The sequence below is a fragment of the Macaca fascicularis genome, chromosome 6, assembly GCF_037993035.2.
Source record: "Macaca fascicularis isolate 582-1 chromosome 6, T2T-MFA8v1.1".
Taxonomy (NCBI): Eukaryota; Metazoa; Chordata; class Mammalia; order Primates; family Cercopithecidae; genus Macaca; species Macaca fascicularis.
In genome coordinates, this window is record NC_088380.1 from 158,534,120 (window position 1) to 158,544,825 (window position 10,706).

Below are 10,706 nucleotides of genomic sequence, written 5' to 3' on the forward strand. Positions count from 1 at the left end.
GAGGGGTTTAGAGACAGGCAACAGGAAACCACTCAGAGCTCTGGGCTGGGTCTATCTCCCCTCCACCCCGCGGTCCCTCCTCCTCCTGTCTCCTCCTTCCCCCAACCTCCTCCTTCTCCCACAGCCAAAGCTGTCTCTGTCTTTCATTTCTTTCCTCCTCTTTTTGCGGTGGGCTGTCCTGACCAAATGCCCCAACCCTGCCTGCCTCATCTGTTCCGGGGCTGCTGCCTAAACCGACTCACAGAGTGCCAGGGCTAGACAGGCCTGGAGGGATCACCCAGAACAGCCTCTTTCTTGTTCAGAGGGCAAGTGAGGCCTGGAGAGTGCAAGGAGTTACCCAATGGCCCCCAGGGGCAGAACCAGGCGCAAGTGTCTTGATCTTCTAACCAGTGAGCTTTACAGGAGTACTCCCTAATATTAGGCAATGCTGAGAAGGGCGAAGCAATTCAAGGGGCTTGTATTTGCCACAAAGGCAAGGCCAGGACTTGCCACTGTACAGACAAGACAAGCTGCTACTAGTGGTATCATCCTTGATGATTTGGAACTGGTCTTAAAAAAAAAAAAATCCCACTCAAACTCCATTTGTACCACTGATAGGCACGTAAGGGATTAGACATCTAACTGGTGGACCTGTGCCACCAATATTGAACAGATAAGGTAACTGATGATATTGATGATAATCAGAAGAGTAACAATAGCCAAGGTTTACTGAGGACTTAATAATCTTCCCAGCAACCCCTTATCTTAGACATTGTAATTATGACCATTTTAATAATAAGGAAACGTAGAGGCTAAGTAACTTGCCTATGATCACCTGGCAAAAAGTGGTACGAGCGGGCTGATTCTACGTTTCAACTTGGGTCACTCCTGTTGTATAGGAACTGCTCAGTGAAACAGGTCTTGGCTGAATATTGATTTTGTGCCTAACACTCTGGGAGGTATGCGAATTAATACCTGGCCTTGTCCTCAAAAAGTTTTGTGGTTTCTGGTTTTGTTTTGTTTTTTTGAGACAGAGTCTCACTCTGTCGCCCAGGCTGAAGTGCGGTGGCATGATCTCGGCTCACTGCAACCTCTGCCTCCCGGGTTCAAGCAATCCTCGTGCCTCAGCCTCCAGAGTAGCTGGGATTACAGGTGCACATGCCACCATACCCAGCTAATTTATTGTGTTTTTAGTAGCAATGGGGTTTCATCATGTTGCCCAGGCTGGTCTCGAACTCCTGAGCTCAGGCAATCCAAATGCCTTGGCCTCCCAAAGTGCTAGGATTACAGGCGTGAGCCACCGCATCCAGCTTAGCTTTGTGGTTTCTCAAGTTGTTTTTTAATTTTTTTAGACTAGTTAAGTGCCGAACTGAGAAGGGAAAAAGAGTACAACAAGGAATTCAATCTGTAACTGACTGTGAATGATCAACCAATTGAGATAACTCACTACTCAAGGAGCTTTGGATCTTGCTGAAAGGTTGTGCCTTACATATACACCCACTTACATATACACCCACTTACACGAGTGGTACAGACTCTAAGGCTTATCCCAGGGCTTCAGATTGGTGGATTCCTGAAAGAGGTGGACCTTGAAGCATGGGTTGGGTTTGAATACCATGGAAAGGGAGAAGGCAGAGAACACTCTCATGATACACTTCCATCCGCTGTGGCCCCTGTCTCTCTTACTATTCTCTCCTCCTACCACTGTCCTCTGTGCCCATGCTGCTCCAGTCACACCAACTTCCTTCCAGTCCCTCAACTACCCCAAAGCTTCTCCCACCCCAGGATTTTTTTTTTTTTTTTTTTTTTTTTTTTTTTTTTTTGAGACAGACTCTCACTCTCTTGCCCAGTCTGGAGTGCAGCGGTGCAATCTCAACTCACTGCAGTCTCCACCTCCTGGGTTCAAGTGATTCTGCTGCCTCAGCCTCTCAAGAAACTGGGATTACAGGAATGCGCCACCACACCAGGCTAATTTTTATATTTTTAGTAGAGACAGGGTTTCACCATGTTGGCCAGACTGGTCCTGAACTCCTGATCACAAGTGATCCGCCCACCTCGGCCTCTCAAAGTGTTGGGATTACAAGTGTGAGCCACCGTGCCCAGAATCTTTGCACTTGCTCATACCTCTGCCAGAAAGACTCTTCTACCTGATTTTCCTGTGCCTATTCTAATGTCACCTCCTTAGAGAGGCCCTCCCTGGCCACTCAGACAATCTACTTGCCTCTCTCACAGGCACAGTTCGTCGCCTTACACTGTTTTATTTCCTCCCCATCACCTGTCATTCTCAGAAACCATTTGTTTCCCCCACTAGACAGAAGCTTGGTGAGAGCAGGGATTTCACATGTCGATTCACTGCTTTGTGCCAAGCATGTTGACCAGTGCCCCACACAAAGCTGGCTTGCAATATTTTATTCAATAAATAAATGAACTTCCACTTGCCCATCTGAAAAAAGAGGGGGTTGTCTTTTACTAGGGTTCCAGCCTGGAACAGTGCCCCACACCCAAGAGACCCTCAAACCACTAAAGTGGAATATAAAAGTTAGGGTGTTTGGTCCTTTTGAGAACCTGAAGGAAGCCATGAACTTTCTCTGCAGAAAAATCCACAAACACCCAAGAAGGAATCTGCTCCAGATGACCCCCAAGGGCCAGGTGCAGTAGTATGTTCCTGGAGTCCCAGCTACTCTGAGGCTGAAGCAGGAGGATTGCTTAAGGCCAGAAGCCTGAGACTAGCCTCGGTGACAGAGTAAGATGCAGTCTGTAATAATAATAATAATAATAAGGCCGGGCATGGTGGCTCACTCCTGTAATTCCAGCACTTTGGGAGGCTGAGGCAGGTAGATCACCTGAGGTCAGGAGTTCGAGACCAGCCTGGCCAACATGGCAAAACCCCGTCTCTACTAGAAATACAAAAGAAATTAGTTGGACATCATGGCACGTGCCTGTAATCCCAGCTACACGGGAGGCTGAGGCAGGAGAATTGCTTGAATCCAAAAGGCAGAGGTTGCAGTGAGCCGAGATGGCGCCACTGCACTCCAGCCTGGGAGACAGAGCAAGACTCTGTCTACAAATAAATAAATTAATTAATTAATTAATTAATATCCCCAAGGTCTCTCACCCTGGTTCAAAAGCCAAGAGCATTTGACTGTTGAATACAGGGTGCTGGTGGACTCTCCAGATATCTGTTTTGCCATCTGGACAGATGTATATTTTTATAGGATTGGTTGCTATAGCTCCCAGGCATTATAGGGACTAAAATTAGCGGAAGCTTTGTGTTTTTATTCATAAACTAAAATGATGATTCTGATGAGGATGAGCCAGTGGAAGTCTTCCCAGTTTTTGGCTTGTGTTCCCATGTGGCTTTCGGTTCAGGAATTGGAAGTTTGGTTGGGGCCGGGCTGAAGCTCTGGGACAGAGATCCCTCCTGATGGCCACTTCCAGGTCTTTATGGGGACACCCTGAGCCAGAATCACTCCCAAAAGGAAAACTTGGTAGGTGTTATATCTAGGGATAAGAGCATACGGCCGAGTGTGGTGCCTCACGCCTGTAATCCCAGCTACTTGGGAAGCTGAGGCAGGAGAACTGCTTAAACTCAGGAGGCGGAGGTTGCAGTGAGCTGAGATCACACCATTGCACTCCAGCCTGGGCAACAAGAGTGAAACTCCATCTCAAAAAGTAAAGAAATAAAATTAAAAAAATTAAAAAAAAAAGCATCCTGGGATAGCAGGAGCCTCTGAAGCAAGGATGACTGACCTAGAAAGGAAGACCACTAGGACTAAGGCTGGTCTTCCTGCCATCTGCCAAGGGCTTTATAGGAAGGGAGAGAAGCACAACCCAGCCAGGTGTGATAGACCTGGGTGTGAGTCCCCGCTCTGCTATTGAGTCACTGAGTGACTTTGGGCTCATCCCTGCCCCTCTCTGAACTACACCTTTTCTTTCTTTCTTTTTAATTGTGTTAATAGAGCAAGGTCTTGCCAGGTTGCCCAGGCTGGTCTTGAACTCCCGGCCTCAAGCAATCCTCCTGCCTTGTCCTCTCAATGTGTTAGTGTTACAAGCATGAGCCACTGTAACTGACCCTACACCTTTTCATTTATAAAATAGGTTGGACAGCAGAATAGTAGTAATAAGAGCCAGCATTTATTAAACACCTACTATGTGCCAGGCACCAGCTAAACTCTTTGCATATATTATCTGATTTAACCCTTATAAATCTGGAACTGTTATTATTCCCATTTTATAAATGTGGAATATGAAGTTCATATCAATAATTTGCCCAAGCTTATGTACCAAGTATATAGTAAATCAGAGAGATTCAAATCCAGGTTTAAGGGACACCAGAGCCCAAGTGCTTGACTACTGCACACTACTTCCCCCTCAATTCCTCTCCAGCTCTGACATATGTGGACTTCAGACCACACAACCCTCTCCTGAGTCAAGTATGTTGCTGATCCAACATTAGGCTGAATCAGCTTTTCATCTTGTAATGCAAACAGTCAGTATATTGGGGTCCCTGCTGCCTACCCACTGCCCCTTCTAACCACTCTCCAGCTGTGCTTTTCTAGGCACCTCTCACTTTACCCTGATCCTGCCCTCCTGACCTAGCACCCCAGCCACAGCCTTAGAACTCAAGGGACTGCCTGGGAAATGTCCACATGTGCCTGCCATCCAGGCTCCCTACACCCCCAGTACATCAGCTGCCTCATTCATTCATTCAATCTTTGTTGCACTTTGCATCAGGCGCTGGGGATATAGCAATAAATAGGACAGACAAGCCTCTGCCCTCGTGCACTTTACATTCCGATAGGTGGAGGCAGGCCATGAGCTCATTTCAGGTTGTGATCAGTTCCATGGAAGAAATAAGGAAGATGAAATGAAAAAGCAGTGGAGGATGACTTAGGTAGGGTCATTAGCATAGGCCTCTTGGAGGAGGCAAGATGAGAAAGATGTTGAAGGATGAGTCAATGAGAAGGGCTGGGAGAAGAGTACTCCAGGAGAGGGGAGAAAAAGCACCAAAACCCTGATGTGAGGAGAGCTTGGCTTTTTCAAGTAACTGCAAGTGTGGCTAGAATTACCTATTGGGGGAGATTTCCTTTCTCCTCCTGTTCTTCCTTGTCCTTTTCTCCTCCATTTTCCTCTTATTCATTCCTACCCTTTTTACACCCTTTTAGCCATTTCAACATACTTTCTTGTCCACTATCTCAGTCCTGTGAAACAGTTAGGGTAGGGATTAGAACCTATAGTGTAGATACGGAAAAACTGAGGCCTCTATCACTCAGGGAGGCTGGGGCTCAAAACCAGGTCTCCTGACCCCTGGCTAAAAACCAGATTCTTAACCACACCAAGAATCTTCTTGTCTTTCTGCTCACTGACTCCAGAGACTCTGTCACTAGCTCTGAGACCAGCCTATGGACCACCTGATGAACCATTTCTGGGAGCTGGACTGAGGCCAGGTAAACTATTCCTATACAGGAACAGGAATACCTGGACAGGAAGCAAGAGGTCTGAACTCTGGAAATAGATTAGGAAGGCTCTGTGGATTTGGCTTCTGGCAAGAAGGAAAGCAACCAAGCATAAAGTTAAACAAATAAAAGCAGGGCCAAGAAACATCTCCTAAGGCCATGCATTAAAAACAGCATCGGGATCTCAGCAGTTCAGATCTCCAGGTCATAACTCCTGAGTGGGCCTTTCAGGTTAAAAAAAAACTCAACAAAACTTACATAGGAGAACTTGAGGGCCCATGAGGGACCAGGTTTCATTGGAGCAATTGTTACTAAACTGAGAAGAGAGACAATCATATTCAATATTACAGAGCAGACGGTGGGCCAAACTATGTCCATTATCTCATTTAACACAACACTTATGCAGAATATTTGTTTTCTATCATTACTATAGTAAATTACCACAAACTTGGTGACTTAAAAACAACACACACTTCTTATCTTATAGTTTTGGAGGTCAGAAGTCCTAAAATCAAGGTGTCATTGGGCTATGTTCCTTCCAGAGGAAGGATTAATCTGTTAATGAAAGAATCTGTTTTCTTACCTTTTTGTTGTTGTTTTGTTTTGTTTTTTGAGGCAGAGTTTCACTCTTGTTGCCCGGGCTGGAGTGCAATGGTGCGATCTTGCCTCACCACCACCTCCACCTCCCAGATTCAAGCGATTCTCCTACCTCAGCCTCACGAGTAGCTGAGATTATAGGCATGCGCCACCACATCTGGCTAATTTTGTACTTTCAGTAGAGACGGGGTTTCTCCATGTTGGTCAGGCTAGTCTCAAGCTCCTGACCTCAGGTGATCTGCCCGCCTCGGCCTCCCAAAGTGCTGGGATTACAGGCGTGAGCCACTGTGCCCTCCCTGTTTTCTTACCTTTTTCAGCTGCTCGAGGCCACCTTCATTCCTTGGCTTTTGAACCCTCACTCTGTCTTCTAAGCACATCACTCCAACTCTGCTTCTGCCTTGACATCTTATCCTGACTTTGACCCTCTGGCCTTCATCTTTGAAGAACACTTGTCATTACATTGGGCCCACCTAAATAATCTAAGATAATCTTCCCACCTTTAAATCCTTAAATCAATCTGCAAAGCCCCCTTTGCCATGTAAGATAGCCTGTTTATGGGTTCTGAGGATTAGGGCATGTCCATCTTTGGAAGGGACATTATTTTGTCTACCATAGGTGAGTACAATTACCGTTCCCATTTTAAGGATGAATAAAGAAAAGTTCTGAGAACTAAATCACTTGGTCAAGGTCCCATGGTGGAGAAGCCAGGAATGCACACAGGTAGCTCCACTCCAGAGCTCTCTCTCCATGGCTTCCCCATGCACTCCACTGCCCATTCTGCCCTTCTGGCCATGGCTGCCTCCCTTCCCCCACTGGCCCCAAACACAAACCCATTCATCCTTCGAGCTCAGATTGGATCTCTCCTATTTTTTCAAAGCTTAGAACTGATAGGGCCCTTTAGCCCTATTCAATCCCAGGTTTTCCATGTGTGGCTGGGAACATTGAGGTTTAAAGAGCCCAAGGTTACAGTGTGGACAGCTAGGCCTGGGGCCTCTGTCTCCCAGGCTGAAGCCAACTCTGGCCTGATCCAAATCTCCAGAGGCAGGGACTGGGCAGGCTGACCTCTTTGGGATGAGGATTATGTATCAGAACTCTCAAATGTACTCTTTGTGTGGCTGGCTGAATGTCAAGGCTGCCAAGCTAAGAAGGTTCAAGCACATTGGAGGCTGACTCAGCCTGTTGCCTTGTTACTGTATCTTTCCCCAGGCAGGCCTTTCCATTGTCTGAAGGGCACAAAGAACCCATTGTCATCTGGCCCTGGGTCCCCCAAGCAGAGCATCCACCAACCAGGCCAAGGCCAAACAGAGGAAGATGAAATTTAACCTCAGCACCCTCCCCACTTACAACACACCCACTGAGCAGTTGAAGGTTTCTCCTTTAGCGCTTTGTAGCTCACGAAGGACTTTTTTTTTTTTTTTTTTTTTGAGACGGAGTCTCGCTCTGTCGCCCAGGCTGGAGTATAGTCGCACAATCTTGGCTCACTGCATCCTCTGCCTCCTGGGTTCAAGCAATTCTCCTGCCTCAGCCTCCTGAGTAGCTAGGATTACAGGTATATGTCACCACGTCCAGCTAATTTTTTGTATCTTTTAGTAGAGACAGAGTTTCACCTTGTAGACCAGGCTGGTCTCGAACTCCTGACTTAGTGATCTGCCTGCCTCAGCCTCCCAAAGTGCTGGGATTATAGGCATGAGCCACCAAGTCCGGCCCACAAAGGACTTTTATCACCCAATCTTATTGAGTGGCATATTTAGTCTACAAAGTAGAAAAGTCAGGATTCACTAAGCCCATTTTGGGCTTGAGCAGACAGACAGACTTGCCCAAAGTGACATAGTTGGCCATGGTGGGGGTGAAATGAAAGCTCCCAAACTCTTAACACTCAGTCAAGACTCTTTCCACTGCACCCACTGCCTCCACCCAGGGTCCCGGTGAGAGTTTGCCAAGGCACCCCCTTCTCACAGAGCCTCCCTCTCCACTGAGGTGACAAATGTTAACAATGTGTTGGCTGCACCTTCTCATGTTGACACAAACCCACTGGTCTTAGTCTGTTTTCATGTTGTTATAACAGAATACCTGGAACTGGCTGATTTATAATAAACAGAAATTTAATGGCTCATGATTCTGGAGCTGGGAAGTCCAAGATTGAGGGGCTAGCATCTGGCAAAGGTCTTCATGCTGTATCATGCCATGGTGGAAGGGCAAAGAGAGAGCGAGAAAGAGAGCAAGAGATAGAACTTGCAACCTCAAACCCTAATTGATGTTAATCAACTCATAAGGGCAGAGCCCTCATGAACTAAGCATCCCCGATAGGCCCCACCTCCCAACACTGTTGCATTGAGGATTAAGTTTTCAACACATGCTTTTAGGGGTACATGTTCAAACCATCGCATCACCCAAGGAGAAAGAAGCACTCATTTGAATTCTGATTTGGGTTCTTCCCTTAGTAGGGCCTGTGTCCTGAGGCCCTGCTTATACTCTGACTTTAAGCAGTTCTCTTTTCCTTTCCAAACCTGAGTGTTTTTATCTGTAAAATGAGCACGATTAAAACATTTCACCCTCCTGGGTACAAAGTCAGTGTAAGATTCAAGTGAACATAGATTTTAGGGAGTCAGTAAATATAAGAGGATGCTTAGGAGGCCTAGTTTTTGAGTCAGATCTCTGGGTTTGGGTCCTGGGTCAAAGTTATTCAACTCTGTAAGACTTGAGGCATGTTATTAACCTCTAGCCTCAGCTTCCTCAAGTGTAAAGTTCTTGTGAGGTGCTTGTGAGGATTAAATGAGATCATATATGTAATGCATTTGGCCCACTGCTGCATGTCTGAAGCACTTCATAAATGTCAGCTATCTTATAAGTAGATTATCTAATTTAAATTTTCCAAAGTGTGTTTTACAAAATATTAGTTCTATAACATACTCCAGAAAGATAGGGGGACCCTGGGTTGAAGTGCGTTTGCGAAATGCAGCACTCACTATCTTCCTTGCAGATATTCCTGAGGCAGCTTGAAACCTTAAAAGCTCTGAAAATGCCTGCTGAAAAGAAACCTGTTGAACTCTGTTAAAGCTATCACAGAGTCCTCTTCTTCATGAGTGTTTAATGCATTCTACAGAACTTTGTTTCCTAACAAACTCTTTGGGGAATGTTTATTTGCTCCAACACCCTCGTTTGAAGAAGAAACTAAGGTTCAGAAAGGTAAAGTGACTTGGCCTGGGTCTCCCGGCCAATAAATAGCAGAGCTGGGACTTGACTCAAGCTAACTAACTCTTTGACCTATTGCTCTTTTTATTAAACCACACTGAGAAAACACCTTTGGCTGTTGATGTGGCCAATCACTCTCCAAAGGTTAAAGATTTGTATTATTGGTTTCATAGCCCCTCAGCCTTTTTCCAGGGCTCTGTATCCATTACTTTGAGGGTGCAGGGCTCCCTGCTGCTCTGGGGAGGGTTGGAGGAGCTCGGCAGCAGATTGGCTCAGTCTTCCCCAACCCCCGTGTCTGTAATATTGCCGCTGCTGGTCCAGGTCCAGGGAACACTCACACACAGGCATCAATTTTCTTCTGAAACCCCACACGCCAGGAAATCTTCTCTGAAGGAGGGGAAAAGCCCAATAACCCAGCCCTGACAACGTGGCAGCTCTTACACATTCCTTGACGTGGCCCACAAACCAAACCTTTCTTCAGTTTAGCTGCTGTGAGGCCAGGAATAACGACCGCCCCGCCAGCCCAGAGACGTGGCAGCCTATGCTGCATGACTCAGCCAGCCCGAGAGGCAGCCTGAAGGCTCCATCCTCTGGGGTCTCTGGGCTGGGGCAGATGGATGACGAGGAAGGGCGATCTGGACTAAGCAGCTCAGCCCCATCCTCTTCCCTGACCCCTGTCTCTTTTCCTCCACTGCCTGAGACAAGGCGGCCCTCACTGTCATCTGAGGCTGATCCAGCACTGCGGCTTCATGTCATCTCTCCCCACTCCTGGCTCCTGTACCTTTCCTCAGACAGGAGCTTCTTGTCATGATTCTTCGAGATTTCCCATGTCCGTTTCCGACTGCATTCTGTGGAGCTCTGGGAGTTCCATGCAGCAGCCTTAAGAGGACAGAAGGAAGGCCAAGGAGGCAGATCTTCAGACCCCTCGCCCGTCCTTGCTTCAACCAGAGCAGAACTGCTTTTGTCTGTTTGAAGTATTGGGCTTTTGTCTAAAATTTCATTTCTTTTTAAATTTTTATTTGTACTTTGTTTTTATTTTTTAATTTTTAATAAAATTTTAATTTACATTTCAGAGAAACTTTTGTAGTAACGAACTATAGAAATAATCCCTGAAAGTATAGTCTTGTAAGATTTAATTTTCAAAAGTGGTTTCAGTAATTTAAAAAAAACTTTGGAATGCACTGATTTATTTTCAGCCCACTGGCTCTCCAGGTGAGAAAAAAATGAACCCTAGAGAGAAGGGGTGATCTATCCAAAGACCCAGTGCATCGTAAGCTCTCCAGGGCTCTGTGGGAAGGGGGAGAGTTCTAAGATCCAAGCAGAAGCCACGGAAGACTCGAGCCTGCTTGCTGGAAGCTTTCAGTCTGGTCACTCTGGGCAGGCAGGCAGCTGGTAGTCCCTATGTCCCTATGTCCACCCAGAAGCTGGAGGAAGAGACTCCATCTATTAGCCTGGCATCTCCCTGAAAGAAAAAACCAGAGG

At 46.5% G+C, this 10,706-nt stretch overlaps 1 pseudogene; it reads right to left on the minus strand.

The window, feature by feature from the left end:
- Positions 1 to 10,277: 10,277 nt before the first annotated feature.
- Positions 10,278 to 10,349, minus strand: LOC123574331 (small nucleolar RNA U3; annotated as a pseudogene).
- Between the last annotated feature and the right edge of the window lie 357 nt (positions 10,350 to 10,706).